Source organism: Giraffa tippelskirchi, chromosome 11, assembly GCF_054371585.1.
Source record: "Giraffa tippelskirchi isolate mGirTip1 chromosome 11, T2T-mGirTip1v1.2.pri, whole genome shotgun sequence".
NCBI lineage: Eukaryota > Metazoa > Chordata > Mammalia > Artiodactyla > Giraffidae > Giraffa > Giraffa tippelskirchi.
In genome coordinates this window covers 35160805-35183559 of record NC_137285.1, presented here as the reverse complement: position 1 = coordinate 35183559, position 22755 = coordinate 35160805, and the positions used below count along the sequence as shown (strand labels likewise).

The following is a 22755-nucleotide window of genomic DNA, read 5'->3' as shown; positions in this document are numbered from 1 at the left end:
TCTAGGAGCGTGCTTTTCCCAGAGCTTGCTCCTTGGCCCTGTGTTCACTCTGTTCACTTCTCACCAGCCCCCCTCCATCCAGTCTCTTTGCCTGCTTATCACAATACAATCGTAACAAGCCTCATCTCAATGGGGTTTCCAAGACCTTCCAAAATGTGATTTTATGCTCTCCTTATCCAATCTCATTTCTTGCTGCTGTCCAGTCTGGTCAGGTCATTTCCCCACAAACTCTCAATAGACCCACACACCTGCAGCTTGGAATACCTTTTTCCTCTTCCAGTTTCACTTTTTACACTCTATTCTTGACAGCACCTGCACAATGCAAATCCTGATGGAGAAGGATTTAGATGAACTTTTTACATTACAGCCAGTATTTTTTTAAAAAAATTCACTACACCCTCTCAGTCCTAATTTTTTAAGCATTAAGGAGAGTGAACCAAAAAAATGATCAAGAAAATTCCAATCCCCTCTTTATTTTATGTCTTTCAAATCCTTCTCTCAACTCTTGCTCTTCACCCATCAGAGATAAATGGACATGTGTGTGCGCATATGTGCACACACACATACAAGGCAGCAACTTCTTCAGGTAGAAGCCCCTAGGGAGAGTGGGATCACTCAGAATTGTGAGAATCAGGACCCACAACTTCTGCTTTCCCCAGCTCTGACTCAACTGCTGTTGGGCTATTCTTACATTTATAAGACAGGATGGGGAACAGAGTCATTAGAAATTAGAAGAAAGCAGCTGGAGACCTGGAATTCTTAGGAAACTATGGAAGAGGGACTCTAGTAACCCCATAGGTTAGTACCATTAAGTGACTAGTGGGGAAGGAGCTATCAGATCTTTAGACTTTGGAGGAAAGACTTTTACCAGTTTTGTTAGTATTGCTATTTGTGACCCTTTAGTTAGAGCTGAAGCAATAATTTCCCTTCCAAATGTAAGGAACCAGGTTTCAGTTTGTAAAAAACAGAAATTTCTGGCTAAGCCAGAGAGAGAAGAGTTGTACTTGACACAGCTTATTAAAGGACCAGTTTTCAACTTTATCAGAATAAGTAGACTGATCCCACCAGTCTACTTATTCTGATAAAGTTGAAACAGGACATGGGCTAATGATCTCTCTGCAGGCATGATGATCTCTCTAATCACATGTGGAAGTAAATTTTGCCTGTCCACTTTGCTAGGCCATAGTACCTAGAGATTTGGTCAAACATTATTCTAGATATTTCTGTGAAAGTATTATTTTAAATGACGTTAACCTTTAAATCAGCAGACTCTGAGTAAAAGCAGGTTATCCTCCATAATGTAGGTGGGTCTCATGCAAGCAGGTGAAGACATAAATAGAAGAAAGTTGACTTCCCGTGAAGAAGAGGGAATTCTGCGAGGCACACTGACTGCAGACTTAAGGTGCAACATTCCCTTTCCCCACGTCTCTAGCCTGCAGTCCACCCTGCAGCTTTTGAACTTGCTAGCCTCTACAGTCATGTGTGTGTGAACCAATTCCTTAAAACAAATCTCTCTCATAGATAGACAGATAGATAGATCAATCTCCTATGGGCTCAGTTTCTCTGGAGAATTCTGCCAATATACTATCTTACATAAGCTTAGAAACTTTCCTGAAGAGTGAGTTCATAACATCTCAACGCTGACTCTTCTATTATTCTACCTTTACAGGCAGATCATTCTAATACCTTTATTTCCCTCAGAGAAAAATTATAGGCATTATCTGTAGGCAAAGAGAAAAAAAGAATAAATAAAGCCAAACATAAAATTCATTTTGATAGGTACTAATTTTTGATTAGATATTAAGTTTTGTGATAGATATTAAGTAGGTGATTTCTTTGCAAAAGATAATTTTAATACTCAAAGAAATAAAAAAAAGGAAAAGAAGGAGTAGGTGGAAGAGGAAAAAGGGGAAGAGAAGGAGGAGTAGAAGGAGAAGAAGAAATAGAAATGAAATTAAAATGAGCAGTGGGTTTTTTTAAAAAAAAATCTAAAACAAAAAACAGCATCCGTTCAGGATGAATCAATAGACTGGCCAAACCCTTTTCTAGTAAAATGATATTTAGTTGTAAGAAAAGCAACCACAATTTTTTTTTCTTCTCTCTATTACATTTTTTATTTGTGATTCGTACATTGTCTATTTCAAAGTCTCATTTAAACTTTCTATGGTGAATCATTCTCATCACATACTTTCTTAGTAATGGCAGTGAATCACTCTTTTAAAATGTTTTAAGTACTTAATGTTCCTTAGCATTCAACACTTAAATTTGTTGTATGCTACTATGTGTAAATGACACTCTTATCATAAGATCATCATTTTCCATAGAATTGAATAAGCATTTAAATGAGATATGAATGGATATTGTCTTATTTCTGACATTCCTGAAAATACATTGTTGACAAGATCAGGAAACAGACTAGTATAGCAGAAAAAGTCCTAAATTTGAAGTCAAAAGACCTAGATCCTAGTGCCAGGGTCATCTTAGCAAAGCTGTTTGATATTTCTGAATCACAGTCATGGCCTTGTTTTTAATACCCGAATTCTACTATGAATATTATATGAGAGATTATTTCATGTGAGAGTGCTTAGTTCAGAGAGGGATTCATTCATCCAGTGCAATTTAGGGATGTGTGGAAGTGATAATGTTTTACACAGTGAACATGCATGATGAAAGGAGTGAGAGACTCAGGAGGACATTCAAGGGTCTTTCCCAGGAGCTCTGGGTTAAGAACAATTGACTAACTTGAAGAACTCAGTGAGCCCTCTTGGCTAACAAGAAGGGATCATCCTGGTTTCCCTGAACCCTAGGCTAGGGAGAGATGTGGGAAGTATGGCCTTACAATGTGGCTGACCAGAATGAGAAGTCACCACTGGACAAGGCCAAGTGGCCTGAGGGGGTCCATATTCTCTAGGATGGCAGGTAGCAAAGTCATCGCTTCAGGTAAGGGGGCTTCTGACCTGTAGAACCAAAATGTTCAGAAAGCTCACTTCCAGATATTTCAGAAATGTTGCCTAGTAAGGGATCATCCTTGACATCAAGATTCATGTGTAGATAAAAATACACACTTTTCTGAATTGTTGGAAGGATAATGTACTTAAAGGACTTAGCACAGTGTTTAGTATGTAACAGGTCTTCACTAAATGACAGCTGCTCCCATTATTATCATCATCAAATGGGAAAAGAAGGTAAAGGAAGTTAAAGCCTTTGGCAAGGGAAGGCCCTCTGTAGATTATTTCTGAACTATTCTAGAAAGTATTAAAGAACACTTAGTTTTCTCTGAATGAGAAGAATTAATCATAAACCTGATAAAGCACAGAGGATTCACCTGAATCATCTGAATAATAACTGGGGGTAGAGTGGGGAAGCCTTGAGATTGAGGTTTCCAGAGCTGCCAAGGGGTAGGAACTAATGACTCCCCACATCAGCCCATGTTCCCCTAGGGGGAGACCCCAGGGAGGGCATGCGTGCTCATAAACATGAGTAGATCATCATGTTAAAGCATTTAATCTGCATATACTTATTCTCTAATTTGTTTTAAGTAGAAATACCAGGAACTGGAGAAGACTCTTGAGAGCCTCTTGGACTACAAGGAGATCAAACCAGTCAGTCCTAAAGAAAATCAACCTTGAATACTCATTGGAAGGACTGATGCTGAAGCTGAACCTCCGATAGTTTGGCCATCTGATGTGAAGAGCTGACTCACTGAAAAAGACCCTGATGCTGGGAGAGACAGAAGGCAGGAGGAGAAGGGGGTGACAGAGGATAAGATGGTTGGATAGAATCACCAACTCAATGGACATGAATTTGAGCAAATTCCAGGAGACAGTGAAGGACAGGGAAGCCTGGTATGCTGCAGTTCATGGGGTCGCAAAGAGTTAGACATGACTTAGCGGCTGAACAACCACCAATGAATAAAATCCCCTCAAATCTGAAATCTGAACTTAGCACTTTAACTAATATTTTCACTTACTTTAATACTCATAATAATCTTAAAGGTCTGTATCCTTACTCCTATTTGATATGTGAGAAGGCAAGAGAGCAGAGAGCTGAAGTGACTTTTCCCAACTGATACTGAAAGTAGGGTTGAAATCCAGGGCAGTCATTCCTCAAAATCCCCGCCCTTTGCTCCGCACTCCTCACCGCACTTGTGCCCTCCCTTCCTTGACAGCACTCCTCTGTTTAGAAGAAATCTTTATTTTGTATAGAGCTTTGCAGTAACACTGTCCTGTGAAAACTGACCTTAGTTTTTGGAAGTGGTTTCCTCATGAGTGCTGTTGACCATCATCACTGAATAGCTTGTTGCTTCTCAGAGTGCTGGTGAATTTGGGTGATGGCACATAATCAAGCCGTCTCCACTTTCTTTGGCCACAAACCACTTGTACCACTAAACAAAAAGGAAGAAACAAAAGGAAATAAGTATACAAAAATGATACAAGTGTTAAATGCCCCAAATCAGAATTTCTTGGTTTACCCCACTGATGGATTCTCTTCTAAAACATGCGCTCTCCATTCGCTGTTCTCTTTATAGATATCACACTTTGGAACACCCACTGATATTAAGGATATTTCTGCTGTTTTAAATTGGACATTTTTTCTTCATTTGAAATAATGCATCTAAACTTAACATGATGTTAAGATATTTACTATAGATTTCTCCAACCCTGTGTGCTGTAAAAATGTAACTAAGCAGAAAGAAAACAGATTCTAGTTAAACTGGCAAGATCTATGTCCCTCTCAAAAATGAAGAAAAAAGTTAAATTTGGATTTTCACATTATTGTTTTCCATTAATTCTTGTTTCAACATTACAGAATTAGTTGGAAATAATGTGTCCTTTAAGCATTCTGCTACTTCAAATATGTTCATCTTTAATTAGAAATTTTTCCAGTTAACCAAAATTAGGTCACACCAAACTTTCCAAAATACTGCATTTAAAATTTTGGTTGACTTTTGATGTCTCCCTAACATCTATTTACAAAATGAAGAATAATCCTTTTTATAAATTTCAGTATTTTTTTTAAAAAAACCTCCCACATTAACTGTAGTTCCTGGTGCTTCCTTTACATGTTCATAAAAGAATTACTTTTTGAGAGAAATGTTCCAGGTAATCACCCACTCTCTTCTCTGATGGTTAGGAGTTTGAACATTTTACAAACAAAAACACCACTTTTTCTTATTGTTATAAAACCTGGATTTTTAACATGAAGCCTCAAAGCAGCAGAGTCCTGCTGGTAAAAGGTGAGATGCTAGACATCACCCTGTCATCTTTCATCTCAGTGACTGCCTACCACTTTTGTTCACTGTTGTGCGTGCTATAGGTGTCCGCCTTCACAACTTTCCACTTGCGTGGAATTCCATCTGTTTAATCAAACCGAAACAAACTGTAGTGTCAAGGTCCTTGTACCTTAGAAGATTTCCTTCCTGATATACTATCTTGTTAACCCATTGCATCATTCAGAAGAATAAATACCCTAGCTCAGCACACAGGAAATGTAGCAAAAAAAAGGAAATAGAGAATATTAATATATATACATATATTAATATGTATCACACATATACAAACACACAGAATATGTGGTCTATGTAACAGAAAAGTCACACATGTATTAAACATATATAATGATATATGACACGTGCACTTAAAAAATTATAAACCCAGTTAATTACATTTGGAGTTTTCCTCATTTTTCAAAGAAAAGAATAAAATTACAATATAATCCTAAATTTGTGGTAGGATTGTGTAGCAGAAAAAAATATGAAGCAGGATTCCAAAGTCACTCACGGTAGACTTCTATGTGCCAAGAAAATGAAGCTTCTTTGTGTCTCTACAGTTAATTTCATCTTTCTTATGAGTTCCCATCCTGCTGGATGGAGGGGACATTTAAATGCATCAATAAATAGCTGATTATTTCTGTCTAAATTTCAATCTATTCAAGTATGATATGATACCATGAATCAGAGCTGGTTCAAATGGCTTCTTTTGGGTGATTCAGTCGTTCATTTCATGCTCAGACATTCAGAATTTTCCTTCTATCCATTTGGGGCAGAGGCTAGGAGAATGAGGGGCTTTGCTACACTCTCTGTGGCATCCCTGGCCACATGCTGGCTGGTGTTCTCTGCACTCCGGCTGTTCTGCTTCTGCCCCGGGCATGCTGCTGCTGGGCGCTCCTGAAGTCTGGGGCTGGTGTGACTGGCTTGTCTTCTCTCAGTTTGGCCTGAGGCCAAGGTTCCTTTCTGGTGACTTGGCCCCTGGAGGTTTGCTGCAACCTGGCTTCAGAGCCACTTGCTCCTACCTGGGGATTTCTGCCATGTTGGTCAACATACAATTGCTTCTGCTGCAGCCCTCATCCTGCCAGCAGGAACCTCTGAACTCTCTGCATCGTCCGAGCGCCAAGGGTGGCTCCAGAGAGTGAGCTCAGACTCTTCCTGAGTGTGTGGTGGCCCCACATGCCCTGCAGGCCAGTCTCTCCCACATTCACAAATAGGAGTAAGGCTGCTCAGCTTAACCAGCAGATCTGTCTGCCCGTCGGGGCCTGCAAGCCAAGGAGAGGAGGCCGGGGCTCAGTCCTTCCTCTCCTCCCTCCCTAACCCCTTCACCAGTTCTTTCCACACTCTTCCACCTTTCTAATCCACCTTTCCACCCTTCCATCAGCTTTCTAAACCTCCTTCCTTACACCAAACCTCAAGACCAAGTTACCAGATCAGGTTCTTCCCATGTTAATAGGACAAATAGGAATTTAGAAAAATTGTTCTTTGTTTTCAATGAAATCAGGTTTTATTGTCTCCAGCAAAAAAACCAAAAACCAAAAACACAAAAAATCCCATTATAGTTTTCAGAAGCCAAACAGTGAATCTTTTTCTTTGCACTCCTGCCACAAAATGTTCCAATACACCCCCACCACCTCCTACTTCCCCTTCTCTGCAGATCCTAAACAGGGAAGTTCAGTAATAATGTTTCCAAAATCTGTTATCCTCACTCCACATGCAAAAAGAATGCAATTTCAAGGGTCTCTTGGGTTAATAAATCAATTAAAGAATCACATTTTATTCTGAAAGTTAGAGAGTCTTAAATTGGAAAGATCTTTATTTATGGTTACAAACTCATCCCAGCATTTTCGTAGCAACAGTTAAGAGACTTTTGAAAACTTGACATCTGATGAAACTGTTTTTCACCTTATTTTATAGGATTATTTCCTCTTTCATTTCTTGTTTGGGCATCCTAAAATATCTTAATGACCCTATCCATATTAATAAAATATGAGTTAGAGTTCTTTTAAAAAAAAGTCTTCAAAATACTTCACTACACCATACTGTATTTGGGATATTACCTCAGAATTTATCACTGAAATAAGATTTTTGAATTCATTCTTTTGAACCCTATGAGGCTTTAAGTAAGTACGTAAGACTCTATAATTCCTGTATTAGAAACAAAGCTTTTATTTGATTGTCTATACAACCCTGGACTCAAGAATTTTTAAAAGAGTTCCAAAAAGTCCTCTGAATTACATGCAATATTTTAATGTACATTTTGATGGGAGAAAAATCATAACTTTCATCAATTCATCAAACTGGGGATTTTGATTCTCAATGGGTTTAGAATTTCTTCTGTGCTTTATGCTTACTAATATTGAGTGGCCAAAATCAATTAGTTGAGAGAAACTGAATATAAATGACAAATTACACTTCGCAATAAGTAGGTTGAAAAGTTCTCATTATGAATAAATTATTTGTTAAAGGTAAATAACTGTGCAGTTACACAAGTTTTCCTTCACAAAAGATGGAAGATCAGAGGCTTTCCTTGTGGTCCAGTGGCTGAGATTCTGCACTCCCAGTGTAGGGGCCCCGGGTTTGATCCCTGGTAGAACTAGATCCCACATGTTGCAACTAGGAGTTTCCATGCAGCAACTAAGACATGGCACAGCCAAATAAACAAATATTTTTTTAAAAGATGTAAAATCAAATGAAGGGAATCCCACCTTCTCTAACCCTTTTTTTTTGTCTACTGGACAGAGAGCAGATTCCTTAGCATGACACAAATTGTCATTTACAATCTGACTCTGCCCAGGCTTTTCAGATTTGCTCTCTCCCTTTGCAAATCTTTCCCTGGTAGCTCAGATGGTAAAAAATCTGCTTGCAATGCAGGAGACCTGGGTTCGATTCCTGGGTTGGGAAGATCCCCTGGAGAAGAGAATGGCAACTCACTCCAGTATTCTTGCCTGGAGAATTCCATGGACAGACCATGGGATCGCTAAGAGTCGGACATGACTGAACCAACTAACGCACTTTGCCCTTACTCTGCATCTCAGCCAAACCCAATTATTCACTTTCCTCTGTGTCTCTCATGCATTTCCAAGCCTCTCTGTTCAAAACCTCCTGTGTGGCAAACTCTTACCTATACTGAAATGTCTCTTTCCTGTCCCTCTGTCACAATCTTACTCTGCACAGCTCCCTCCTATACCAGTAAACACACTACATTGCAATGGTTACTTTCATGTCCTTACCCACTGTGAATAGAGACTACCTTGATGGTTGGGATAGTATCATATGTATCCCATATCCACAGGACTGAGCACGGAGGAGAGACTCAATAGACACTGGCTGAATTAATAATTAAATAAGAGGACAAGAGAGTTAATAAGGGACCCTGACAGAAGACAATGGGAGGCAGCTCAAGGAGACACGAATTTTACCATGTTCTCATGAAACTATCTAGAATGATACCTTGTTGTCCTAGCAAAGATTTTCACACATTAGTTGAGAATAGGGGAAGCTCAGGCCTCATGTCAGAGAGGGAGCAGCCTTCCACAAGGAGGCCTGGGTTACATCAGCACTCCCGGGGCCTCCTCTCCCACCCTCTGATGCCTTAGCCCGTACTACTCTCATTCCTCTTCTTCCTGCTCCCGCCACTTTCCCTGTCATTACCACATAGTCTACCCCCACTACACACACCCCTTTTCACAAATAGGCTAGTGCAGAGGACCAGAGTCTAGATGATTTCAGGCGGGCTGGGTAGTTGTGAGCACTCTTTGACCAGCAAGTGTCATGCACCTGCATTTAGGAAATCACAGAAAAAACATAGCAACTTCAATAATCTAAGGTAAGGTGCCTGGATAAATCCAGGCTGGAACAAGGTCTAACTGAATGTACATTGGAGCTCATACTGCAAGATGGGGTGAAGATAGATGATGGTGTCCTTAGTATAACCCAGTTTTAATAAAAATGTTTCAATGCTCTAACAGTAATGAATGGACAGTAAAAAGTTAAAGGCTATAAAATGAAGCACAAATATACCCTTCCCTACTCTAGCCCCAAGATTCCCATTCCTACTCTCCCAAGGTAACTACCAGGAAAAATTTCTTGTGTATCCTTCCAGGAATGTCCTTAGTATGTATATATGCACACATATACACAATATGTATTATATAAAAATATGATATAAGTATCACAACTAGAAATATACATTATATAAATATATATTTATGCACAAATTATAAGACCATTAAAATGTAAAACATATAACATAAAATCATACCTACATATGTATGTGTACAGACATATATATAAAATAATTCTCTATAAAATCTATGCAAATACACATAAGAATATATGCATATATACATAGTCAACCATGGACCTAGCACTGGATATTAAGGGGCATGGCTGGTAGTGGAACTTGGTGACATTATTATTATTTCTGATGGTATGCCAAATTTACTAAAGTGAATCAGGTAGCATTTTTTTTGTTGGTACAGAAGATAGCTGTGCAGTGCCTGACCTCCTGCTGGGCCTGGGCACATCTGGTCAGAGTCCTGTTCCCTAGGAAGATTGGTTTGTGGATCCTCTTATTGAGTGACTCTCAGTGCTTTACTGTGGCAGCAATTGCTTGTGACCAGCTGAGCTCTGAGACTGACCTGCTGGTTGCTTTGAAACACACACATCCAGGTGTTCAGTAGGGTCATCTAGACTGGTTCTTGACTGTTCATTGACTCCACCTGGCTTCCCTGCCAGTGCCTGGAGGGTAAAGATCATGTGTCAATCATCTTTGTTGACCCAGGACAGACCCCATACCTTAAAGAGCATTTGTCAAACAGATCTGAAGCTGTAACAGGCATTTAACACAACGTCTCACTTGTGGAGTCTCCAAAGAGCCCCATGGCCTTTCTACTGAATAGTTATCAGGAGCATCCTTTAGACACCATCTGAAAGTGATCATTTGCCTCGTGTGCCTCTAGCTTCCTCTTCTATCCTCATACAGCTGTCAAACCAGCAAACTGAAGCAAGCCATTCAATGTGATTTCTATGCTTAGCAGCTGAGGTTTTTAGGGCCAGGGAAGCAATTGTTTTATGTTCTGAAGTACTCGTGCATAGTTCCAGTAATCTTTGTTCTATTAGGGAAGAAATAGCCTAATGTCTCTTAGGCAGCACGCGGTGAAAAAAGAGAATAAAACAATGGAGAACAACAACAAAATGGAAAGAAAAGTAAGAGACCATGAACTTCAACTCTATAAACTCATATATGCTGTGCTATGCTATGTTGCCTCAGTCGTGTCTGACTCTTTGCAACCATGTGGACTGTAGCCCACCAGGCTCCTCTGTCCATGGGGCTCTCCAGGCAAGAATACTGGAATGGGTTGCCATGCCCTTCTCCAGGGAATCTTACTGACCCAGGGATCGAACCCATGTCTCATTATGTATGGCACTGGCAGGCGGGTTCTTTACCACTAGTACCACCTGGGAAGCCCTAAAAACTCATATACGCACATTCTTTAATGGTATATTTGTGGAAGCAGTAAGGTGTGACTGTGTGTTTCAGTTGCTCAGTCGTGTCTAACTCTGAGACCCCATGGACTGTAGCCCACCAGGCTCCTCTATCCAAGGGATTCTCCAGGCAAGAGTCCTGGAGTGGGTTGCCATGTCCTTCTCCAGGGAAGGTGTGACTGGAGCATACCAAATGGAAACCTGGATTCAGTCCCAGCTCTGTCATGGAGTTGTGAGGCATAAGGCAGAACTGATCCTGGCCTCAGCCTCTTCCCTGGGGGGACAGGTTAACTGGAAAAGAGGAGATAAAGTTGACACAATAGTGGTATTGTCCCCCTGGTGAAGTTCCAAGTGGAAGAATTATTAACTTATCGAATGTGTGGAGAGAGAGCAGAAGTTACAGAGAGATGGATTTTGACTCAGTTTAAGGAAGAACTTTCTAGTATAAAGTTTTCCCCAAATGGAATGGACCACTTTGTAAGGTGACAAATTCTTTGGTCCTGGAAAAATTTGAACCGTCCTAGATAGAAGAGTGTATTAGTGTATTTAAAGCTCCCTGACGTCTCTTAAGAATATGATTCTATGACTAGTTGATCTCTAAGGCAGCATTGTCCAATTGAACTTTCTGTGGTGATGGAATGTGCTATACCTGGGTTGTTCAAAATGGTATCACCAGTTACATGTGCCTCCTGAGCACTTGGAATGTGGTTAGTATGACAGAGAGGATGGATTTTTAATTGAATTCACATCTAGTTAATTTCAGTTTTAAAAGTCACCTGTGGCTGATGGCTATCAAATTAGCCTAGCTCTAAAATCCTATGCTAATTTTCTAGTTCCCACCACTAAATATTACCTTATTATTACATACTCTCTCCCAAACACTTTAGGTATAATTGCTCTATTTAGGATATGGTCTTGCTGTAGAAGAAATTAACTTCTGAGAAAGTAGTAGAACCCACTTAAAAACATGGAAGTGGATAAAGAATAAGAGTAGACAGCAAATAAACTACTGCCAAACTGGAAAGTGCGCTCAGCCAGAGAATGTACTGCAGAGCCACAATAAAAACCACTGGTGTTTCTAAGAAGCGTAAAGGTGTGAACACCCCCCTATTGTGGGGGTGGGAGGGAAACAGCTCTGAGCTCAGTCTCCCACCGTTGTGCGGCTGCGCTGAAGAGAGGTTCCTTCCCGCGGGGCGTGCTTGACAGGCTGCCAGTCTTTCTCCTATACTTTTTAAGAGTGATAGAGATTTAGAACAAGGTGATAAACCAACCTCAGGCTTCATGTTCACCAGATAGAGGAAGTTGTTTGAATTAGAATTTATCATTTCAGATCAGGAAGAGGCTTTGGAGATTATATAATCTAGTCTCTGTATTTTACAGAGAAGAAAACCAAAGCCCGAAGCCCAGAAAAAGTCTTGTGAGTTGCCAAGATCATGCGGTTATTTATCAGTCGAATATTTCATTTGTGTTAAAAAATTCATATTTAGTACATAACAAATAGTTACCTATCTAAAATGTAACCTTTTTCTTAAACACAAACCAGCAAACAAACAAACAAACAAACCCAGAAATAGTGCTTTCCAAGAGCTTACTAGAGCTGAAGGAGCATCAAGGGGGTCATCAACAGCTTTCCCATGGAGTGTTCAATCGTCTAGTGTTTCTCGAGAGTGCGACAGAGGCCTTCATTGGAGACCTGGTTGAAAGACAGGATTGAACGTCTGCTCAGATTCTCTAAGACTGCACCTCCCCCAGCTTGGTCCAGACAAAAGCTGCAGTGTTCTCAGGGTGTGCGCTGGGGGGCCATATTCTCTCCAGTCAAAGCTCTGCAGCAGTTCCCAAGAAGAAATTCTTCCCCATCTTGGTTCTTCGAACATCCTTGTGTTTCTGTTCCCTAAGAATGGCAATGGCAAAGGCTAAACAAACAAGTTCTATTTTCAATGTGTCTTCCTGAAAACCAAACTTCACCCACATGAAACTAGCTAGCATGTTTCAAATGCTGTAGGCTTCTAGGTACTTTCTGAGCTTGCTCTGACTCATGTCTTACTTACATACTTACCTTGATTAAAAATAAAATAAAGCAGAGAAATGAGGGCTCTCTTTAAATGTAAATCATTTGATTTTTCCCACATCCTTAACTCTTCTCCATTACTGGATAAAATGTTTTTTTTTTTTTCTTAACCTTGAAATGAGTATATAATTCAGATAACTAACATTTTGAAAGATTACTTATGGGGTACTTAGACATTAGAATTTCAGGAATTTAATAAGAGATACTGTCATATCGAGTACTATGTCACAGTCAAGTTATGATCTAATCAGACTGCTTTTCATAATGACTAGCAGTATTTCATGATGTCACTTATGCATACAAAAACCATTACCCATTTAAAAAAAAAACATAATTGGCTTCCTATTGGTATCTTTTTGGATTAAATATGACCACCTGAGTCTGGCAGTCCATTATTAACTCCTATCAAACTACATCTTTAATGCACCCCCAGCCCTACTCCGACACATTCCCCCTTTTCAGTCAGGTGCTTCTCCTCATCATATCCACTCCTCCAGATTCTTTTTATTATCTTCTTCATGTCTTCTTTGCATAGCATCCCATATCTCATTCCCTCTACTCAGAACCATCACCTTCTCCAAGAATGGGTTTAAAGCAACTTCTCTTTCAGAAGTCTTCCCGTCTAAACCCATCCAAGACTTGTGTTCTACCACTTGCCTACTCAAAGTCATGGCATGTTTTGTTTTGTGTTGCATTACCTCTGTGCATGAAGCTGTAAACCTGTAGGGTCAGAGATGGAATTGAGGGCAGACCATGCAGTTATCTACTGGCTTTACCCCCATCCTTCTTCAGATAAGGACTAGGGTTCAGATTTGTCAAGTGATATGGCCAAGATCACAGGATTTGAAGCCACATCTCCAAGACTGCTCATTTCACCATACCACATTGCCTTTTAGTTTCAGGTCTGTGTCATACAAAAAACTGAGAAAAGTGTAAGTAGTGTTATACAAAACATAAAGAAAAATGTATAACTGCACTAAAGTGATGTTTATGATTCTGTTGCTAAAAATTATGGCTATGGCAGACACGTCTGGACCACGTTTCCCCATTTTCTCAGCAGTGAGATGCAATCATGAGATTGAGCTGTGATCAATGGAATGGTCATGTATGAATGTGAGAGTTGGACCATAAAGAAGGCTGAGCACTGAAGAATTGATGCTTTCAAACCGTGGGGCTGGAAAAGACTCTTGAGAGTCCCTTGGACAGCAAGGAGATCAAACCAGTTAATACTAAAGGAAATAAACCCTGAATATTCATGGAAGGACTGATGATGAAGCTCCAATACTTTGGCCAACTGATGTGAAGAGCTGACTCACTGGAAAACACCCTGAAGCTGGGAAAGATTGAGGGTGACAGAGGATGAGATGGTTAGACAGTATCACTGACTCAATGGACATGAGTTTGAGCAAATGCAGGGAGATGGTGAAGGACAGGGAAGCCTGGTGTGCTGCAGTTCATGGGGTCACGAAGAGTTGGACATGACTTAGAAACTGAACAACAACAATGAAATGGATGTTGTATGCAGCTCTAGGCCTGGCCCATGGAAACTTCCTTGCATACCTTCATGCCCTCTCCTCTTGCTCTGCTGGTGGATATTGTTGACCTTGGAGGCTAGAGTTGAGGATGGTGGCATAATGAGATGGAAGGAGCTTGGTAAGGAATCACCACTTGGATGAGAACTGCCTGGTGGTCTGGAGCATCCATTTTGGCCTGTGATGTGAGCAAGGTACAGTGATGTTAACAAGAGACTATGTTAAGCCACTGAAATTTTGGCTAGCATTTGCCCAAACAGATATATTTATGTTACTTAATCCTTACCAGATCCCTGTGAATTAGATATTACCTGCATTTTACAAACGGAAAATGAAGAATGAAAGTGGTTACACTTCTTGCATGAAGCACAATCAAGATTTGAACTCGGGTCTGCCTGACTCCACATGATTTACCTTTTTTTTTTTTTTTTTTTTAATGAATGCAGAGGTTCCTGTGATGAACTTTCAACTTAAGAACTTTCATAGATATAAAACATCTTACACGTCAGCTCTGCCCAGCACCAACAGATGGCAGTAGTGGCTGCCAGGAGACTGTCACTTTGAATTTATAAACAAGTGGATTTTAGGAATATCATAACATGAAATATAACTCATATGTGCATAGAGGGATTTTAAAAGTCCTGCTGCCTTTTCTTTGGTGAGGGATGATTTTACCTTCTGGAAAATTATCATTGCAAGTAATTTAAACTCATGGGCCTACTAATTCTCTCCTCTGAAAATGAGGAAACCAGTCTAGAACCATTTGATAGTCAATATGCTCCCTTCAGATTCTGCACATGTGAGAAAACACAAAGAGCTGACCCTGTAAACAAATGTTAAGCCTACAGTTCACACTGGGCCGTCGCTCCCTTGCTGGAGGAGACAGGCTGGCTGGTAAATTATGTTCTGTGATTACTCTCACCAGTGGGTAAACCAGGCTATAACTAATGCCAAATTCAAACTCCATTTATGTATATAAATTTATACTTAAAATAAAATTGAGAAAAAGGAATCACATACATAGACACTCAAAACCCAGCAAGCAATGTGAAGGATGTGTCATAAATAATGAGGCAGAGGCAGTAGAGCTAAATGGTTGACAAAATAAGCTTCCATCATGACAGTGCTTGGGTCAAAGCCCTCTCTGCTGCTCACTACGTGTGGGCCTTAGGGAAGCTTCCTAGTCTTCCAGAGCCTCACTCACCCCATCTATAAGAAGGAGGGAGGGTGATAAATATATACCATAGGTCATTGTGAGGATTAAACACAGCATAAGTTAGAGGGCCCGGGGATGGGATGGTGAGGATGGTGGGAGTGACATACATGGGATTACGGTAAAATGCTTTCAATTGGCAATAAAATCATAAATAGCAATTGTACGTTAACTATTTTCTCTCACTTAGCATATTAACCCAAGAGATTTTCTGGTGTTTGTGCAGTGTGAATTTCCTAGATCATCATACCTTTCTCAAGACAGAAGTCACATTTGTTTATTCTCCAGAATGCCTGGTTTATGGGCACAGTAGGAGTGTAAGTCAGTCTGTGCTTCTTGAATAAGGGAATTATAACACTCTCCTTGTTCTGTCTCTAAGTGTTCAATTTCATATTTTCACAGAACATTTTTAATAGCACCATGGCTGGCCACAGAGAAGAGGAAGAGAATGTCTGTTTAGTGGGATGCCTACTGTGTGCTATAAAACTGCAGAACTATATAAATCCATCTGTATCACTTTTTTAGATTCTATGTATAAGTGATATCATATGATATTTATATGCAAAACAGAAATAGACCCACAGACATAGAAAACAAACTTATGGTTATCAAAGGGGAAAGGGGTGAGGGATAAAATAGGAGTTTAGAATTAACATACATACACTACTATACATAAAACAGGTAACCAACAAGGACACAGCACAGAGAATTATACTCAGTATCTTATAATAATCTATAAAGGAAAATAATCTGAAAAAGAATATATATATTATATATTATTTTATATTATAAGAGGTATAAAATTTGAAACTAACACAACATTGTAAATCAACTATACTTCATTTAACATAAAACAACTATAGAACTATAGACTAATAGAACTGTCCTGAATACTCTGGTAACCACTCACTATATATGGCTATTTAAATTTAATTAAAAGTAAATACAACTAAAAACACATTTCCTCACGTTAATATGAGTCACTCATTCATGTCTGACTCTTTACAACCCCATGGACTATATATAGCCTGCCAGTCTCCTCTGTTCATGGGATTTCCCTGGCAAGAATACTGGAGTGGCTTGCCATTTTCTTCTCTAGGGGATCTTCCTGACCCAGGGATTGAACGCAGGTCTCCTGCATTGCAGGCAGATTCTTTACCATTTGAGCCACCAGAGAAGCCCACTAACCACATTTCAAATGCTCAACAGCCACAAGTGGTGAGTGGTTACCCTACTGAACAGCACAGATATAAAGTATTTTCAGCACTGCAGAGAGTTCTACTGGTGATACTGCTCTAGAACTTTGCAGACAGTCCCTGAAAGTTGAAGAGAGAGAACTTTGAGAGTCAGGGCCTTCTGGCTATTATATTAGTCAGGGCAATAATCAAGATGGGCTGGATGATTCACAAGCTGGAATCAAGATTGCCAGGAGAAAATATCAACAACATCAGATATGCAGATGATACCACTTTAATGGCAGAAAGGGAAGAGGAACTAAAAAAGCCTCTTAATTGAGGGTCAAAGTGGAGAGTGAAAAAGCTGGCTTAAAACTCAACATTCAAAAAACCAGATATCATGGCATCCAGTTCCATCACTTCATGGCAAATAGACAGGGAAAAATGGAAGCAGTGACAGATTTTATTTTCTTGGGCTCTAAACTCACTGCAGATGGTGACAGCAGCCATGAAATTAAAAGACACTTGCTCCTTGGAAGAAAAGCTATGGCATACCTCAAAAGCATATTAAAAAGCAATTGAAGACATTACATTGCTGACAAAGGTCTGTATAGTCAAAGCTATGGTTTTTCCAGTAGTCAAGTATGGATGTGAAAGTTGGACCATAAAGAAGGCTGAGCACCAAAGAACTGATGCTCTCAAACTGTGGTGCTGGAGAAGATTCTTGAGAGTCCCTTGGACAGCAAGGAGATCAAATCAGTCAATCCTAAAGGATATCAACCCTGAATATTCATTGGAAGGACTGATGCTAAAGCTGAAGCCCCAATACTTTGGTCACCTGATGCGAAGAGCTGACTCATTGAAAAAGACCCTGATGCTGGGAAAGATTGAGGGCAAAAGGAGAAGGGGGTGACAGAGGATGAGATGGTAGGATGGCATTACTGATTCAACAGACATGAGTCTGAGAAAACTCAGGGAGATAGTAAAGGACAGGGAAGCCTGATGTGCTGCAGTTCATGGGGTCACAAAGAGTCGGCCACCACTTACCAACTGAACAACAACAATATACACGTGTGTGTATATATATATACATATGTATATATATATATAATGGAATGTTACTCACAAAAGAATGAAATACAGTCATTTGCAGCAATGCGGATGGACCTAGAGAATATTATGTTTATTGAAATAAGTCAGAGAAAAACAAATACTGGGTAATATCATTTATATGTGTAACGTAAAGAAAATAATACAAATGAAGGTGTTTAAGACTCTGAGCTGCCATTGCAGGGAACACGGGTTCGATCCCTGGTCACGCCATGTGGCACAGCCAAAAAATAGAACCCCCCTCGCCAATTTATTTTTTAAGATTGTCTCAAAAAACAATCCCATAAACTCAAGCCAAGTAAGCTATTGCTGCTATCTTCCTTGATCAGAATTTTATTATGTGCATCTATATAAACCTCTGGGGTTTTCCTGATGGCTCAGTGGTAAAGAATCGCTTGCCAATGCAGGAGACATGGTTTGATCCTTGGGTAGGGAAGAAATCCTGGAGAAGGAAATGGCAACCCACTCCAGTATTCTTGCCTGGGAAATCCCATGGACAGAGGAGCCTAGCAGGCCACAGTCTATGGAGTTGCAAAGAATTGGACATGACTGAGTGACTAAACTCAGAGACGACGACAACAACAACAACAACAACATACTAACCTCTGTCTTTTCAGACATTATTTGCGTTCCATAAAACAAAAGGGAACCCAAGAGTCATCCTGAAAGCAAAGAATCCTCTCTTAGAGGGGAAGAATCGGGAATAGAGAGTGAGCGTGTCAATGTCACAAATACAAATGAGCAAACAAGTTCTTTGCAATTTTTTTTTCATATTTATGCTCATCAAAGAAAGCAGTCTCAGGAGTCAGCCTGGTTCAGGTGAGTCCACTTAGTATCTGTGTGACACCAAGAATACTGGGTAGTGCTTCTCTATATCAGTTTAGTCATTTGCAAAATCACAACATCTACTGACTTGTGAAAGGATTAAATGCGCTAAGGCACGTAAAGTACCTCACACAGTGCCAACCATGTTGCCAGGGTTTAATAACTATTAAAGTTTACGATATCTAAATTATGAGAGATTCATTACAAAAAGGGTAACTGACTTCAGATGCTAGTCCTTGAGTATCCCTCCTGAAATATGCTTTGTTTGCCTATTTTTATATTTCAAGACAGTATCTATCATTGTTAGGACAACAAAGTGGCCATGATGTTGGTGTGACATTGACCAACACTTGTCACCCCTAGACACAAAAGACAGAATCACTTTAATTCTGATTTATATCATGTCATATGTGACAGACAACTCTTACTACTGAATCATTTTTGTATCTTTCTGTACACTTGTTTTTGATTCTGAATAGCTGACCTCTGTGGAAAATTCTGAAAGAGATGGGAATACCAGACCATCTGACCTGTCTCTTGAGAAACCTGTATGCAGGTCAGGAAGCAACAGTTAGAACTGGACGTGGAACAACAGACTGGTTCCAAATAGGAAAAGGAGTACGTCAAGGCTGTATATTGTCACCCTGCTTATTTAACTTTTATGCAGAGTACATCATGAGAAACGCTGGGCTGGAAGAAACACAAGCTGGAATCAAGATTGCCGGGAGAAATATCAATAACCTCAGATATGCGGATGACACCACCCTTATGGCAGAAAGTGAAGAAGAACTAAAGAGCCTCTTGACGAAGGTGAAAGAGGAGAGTGAAAAAGTTGGCTTAAAGCTCAACGTTCAGAAAACTAAGATCATGGCATCTGGTCCCATCACTTCATGGGAAACAGATGGGGAAACAGTGGAAACAGTGTCAGACTTTATTTTTTTGGGCTCCAGAATTACTGCTGATGGTGATTGCAGCCATGAAATTAAAAGATGCTTACTCCTTGGAAGGAAGGTTATGGCCAACCTAGATAGCATATTTAAAAGCAGAGACATGACTTTGCCAACAAAAGTCCGTCTAGTCAAGGCTATGGTTTTTCCAGTGGTCATGTATGGTTGTGAGAGTTGGACGGTGAAGAAAGCTGAGCACCGCAGAATTGATGCTTTTGAACTGTGGTGTTGGAGAAGACTCTTGAGAGTCCCTTGGACTGCAAGGAGATCCAATCAATCCATCCTAAAAGAGATCAATCCTGGGTGTTCATTGGAAGGTCTGATGTTGAAGCTGAAACTCCAATACTTTGGCCACCTCATGCGAAGGGTTGACTCATTGGAAAAGACCCTAATGCTGGGTAGGATTGGGGGCGGGAGGAGAAGGGGACGACAGAGGATGAGATGGTTGGATGGCATCACTGACTCGATGGACATGGGTTTGGGTAGACTCCGGGAGTTGGTGATGGACAGAGAGGCCTGGCGTGCTGCAATTCATGGGGTCACAAAGAGTCGGACACGACTGAGCGACTAAACTGAACTGAACTGAATAATTCGGGATTTAGAAATGTCAACTGTCTCTCCAGAGGAAAACAGCATATAAATTCAGTCAGCCCTTTGTATCTAGAGGAACCCATCTATGAGCTCAACCAACCATGGTACATGTAGTACTGTAGCACATATTTATTGAAAAAAAATATCCAACCTATAAGTGATCCACACAGTTCAAACCTGTGTTACTATTCAAAGACCAACTGTACATTTAATAAAGCTCATTATACTATAACTGCTGAATCTCAGTATTTACTATGAGCATTCAATCCAACTCCACAACTAGTTTTTGAGTCCTTAATATGTGCCACAATTCTAGGTACTTTGGTTGTATCAATGTACATAAAGTCAAAGATACCAGCTCCACGAAGTTTACATTCTAGTGGGAGGATACAAAAAATAAACAATAAACATAGCATATAAGTAAGTTATGTAGGCTATTAAAAAGTGATAATTAAAATTTAAAAAAAAGTAGAGTAAGATGGATCAGAAGTAAGGAAATAGGTGGAAGTTTGCTATTTAATAAGGCTGTCAGTGTCACCTCATAGAGAAGGTAAGATTTGCACAAAATTTTGAAGAAGTGAGGAAGGTGGTCAAGTGCTCCAAGCAAAGGGACCAGTTAGTGCAAAGGCCTTGGGGAGGCAGTGTGTCTGCATATTCAATGAACAGCAAGAAGGCCAACATATGTGGAGAGAGAAAGAAATCTAACTTGGGAGATGTGCTGTGCTTAGTCACTCAGCACACTGAGTCACTTGTCCAACTCTTTGCGACCACATGGATTGCAGCCCACAAGGCTCCTCTGTCCATGGGATTCTCCAGGCAAAAATACTGGATTAGGTTGCTATGCCCTTCTCCAGGCGATCTTCCCAACTCAGGTATCAAACTCAGCTCTCCCACACTGTAGGCAGATTCTTTACCATCTGAGCCACCAGGGAAAGTGGGAATCATTTGGTTTTCTGGCCAATGCAAAGACTTTAGCTCTTACTCTGAGGGAAAACCAAGCCATGGGAAATCTGAGCAGAGGAGTGACATAATCTGACATAGTTAAAAAGTATTCCTCTGACTACTGAGTGTTATGAACAACTGTAGGAGGAGAGGGTGGAAGCAGGGATCCCATGTAGAAGGATGCTGTAATGCTCCAGGGAGACGTGATGTGAGCTTGGACAGGATGGCAGCAGTGGGAATGAAGAGAAGTGGGCAGATAATACAAAGACTTTACCTTTCTCAGAGGTAGTGCATGCATATGTGCTTAGTCATGCTCAACTCTCTACGACCTCATGGACTGTAGTCCGCCAGGCTCTTCTGTCCATGGGATTCTCCAGGAAAGAATACTGGAGTGGGTTGCCATTTCCTTTTTCAGGAGATCTTCCCAACCCAGGGATTGAACCTGAGACTCCTAGAACTCCTGTATTGGCAGGTAGATTCTTTACCACTGAGCCATCTACCTGGGAAGTAGTATTCCAATTCAATTCCTGCCTCAATAAAATGCTTTAAAACATCTGAGGTTGACAGACATGAGTGTCCTCATTTGCTTTCCAGTTTCATAGCTTTCCCCTAGATTAAAACAATTTCTTTTTAATTCCTAGAGAAAAACCAGCTGACAAAATAGTTTCTTGATACTCTAGGAACAACTTTATAACATCTTGCACATTTAGAAAATGCTCATATACTATAAAGTTATTCCTATTCAATTGGAAAAAAAAACTAAACTTAAGCACACACAATGATTGTGAGTCATGCTCAAATCTTCAGTTCTGGATCAGAGGAAAAAGAAAACAAATGTGGAGCTGCTCTTCTTAGCACCTTTCAAAGCTCCCTCTCCTTATTATAAGCGTGTAACTGCTACAGACCATGTGATTAGTGAGTAGCAGGAGAGAACTAGGAAGGCCATCATGATATGCCTTGAAAATGGGTCCTGAAAATAAACTTCACATTTCAAGCTGTATTAGCTATTTCTTCTTAGTAATTTTCTTTATCTTTGATAAGAGTGATGAAAGGATGGTGAGACCTTCCTTCCATTGTAATTCCTTCTCCCAAAATTTATAATCTAGTTTAGTCTTCTTAAGGGTCACAGAGCCACCTTGATATGCAAATCTTCTCTATCTATTAGAATTGCTGAGACTGTATATGATAGTTATACAGAAACAAAAATGTATAAATGGATTGTAAAGAAGTTATATTAATATGGATGTAGGATAAATGTTTTTGGCCATATTTCTGAGGGTAGTGGTGATCTAATACTTCCAAAACCAAATTTATCTAGAGATGAATCTCTTTTTGCATAGCTAGAGTAGTTAGGCAGATGCATCTGTGACCTAGAGATAGAAGCCTTATGAAAATGAGTCCTGGCTTGGTGATGAGAGCTCCCCTACATTTCTGGGTCCTCTAGATTAATCCAAAATTTCTTCCATTCTTTTTAGAGCCATTAGGGGATTCCTTTCAAAAGCTTTGGATATGTGCTGCTGCTGCTGCTAAATCACTTCAGTCGTGTCCAACTCTGTGCGACCCCATAGACGGCAGCCCACCAGGCTCCCCCATCCA

At 40.1% G+C, this 22755-nt stretch overlaps 1 protein-coding gene across 1 annotated transcript in view; it reads right to left on the bottom strand.

The window, feature by feature from the left end:
- The window catches only part of LOC145527245 (uncharacterized), a 169059-nt gene that overhangs the window by 51254 nt on the left and 95050 nt on the right, over positions 1-22755 (bottom strand). Inside the window, exons 7-10 of the mRNA XM_081544930.1 lie at positions 14385-14534; positions 12349-12647; positions 9910-10009; positions 4240-4384 (exon numbers count right to left, since the gene is read on the bottom strand). The gene's annotated coding sequence lies outside the window, so the exon portion shown is untranslated. The remainder of the gene's footprint in view (positions 1-4239; positions 4385-9909; positions 10010-12348; positions 12648-14384; positions 14535-22755) is intronic.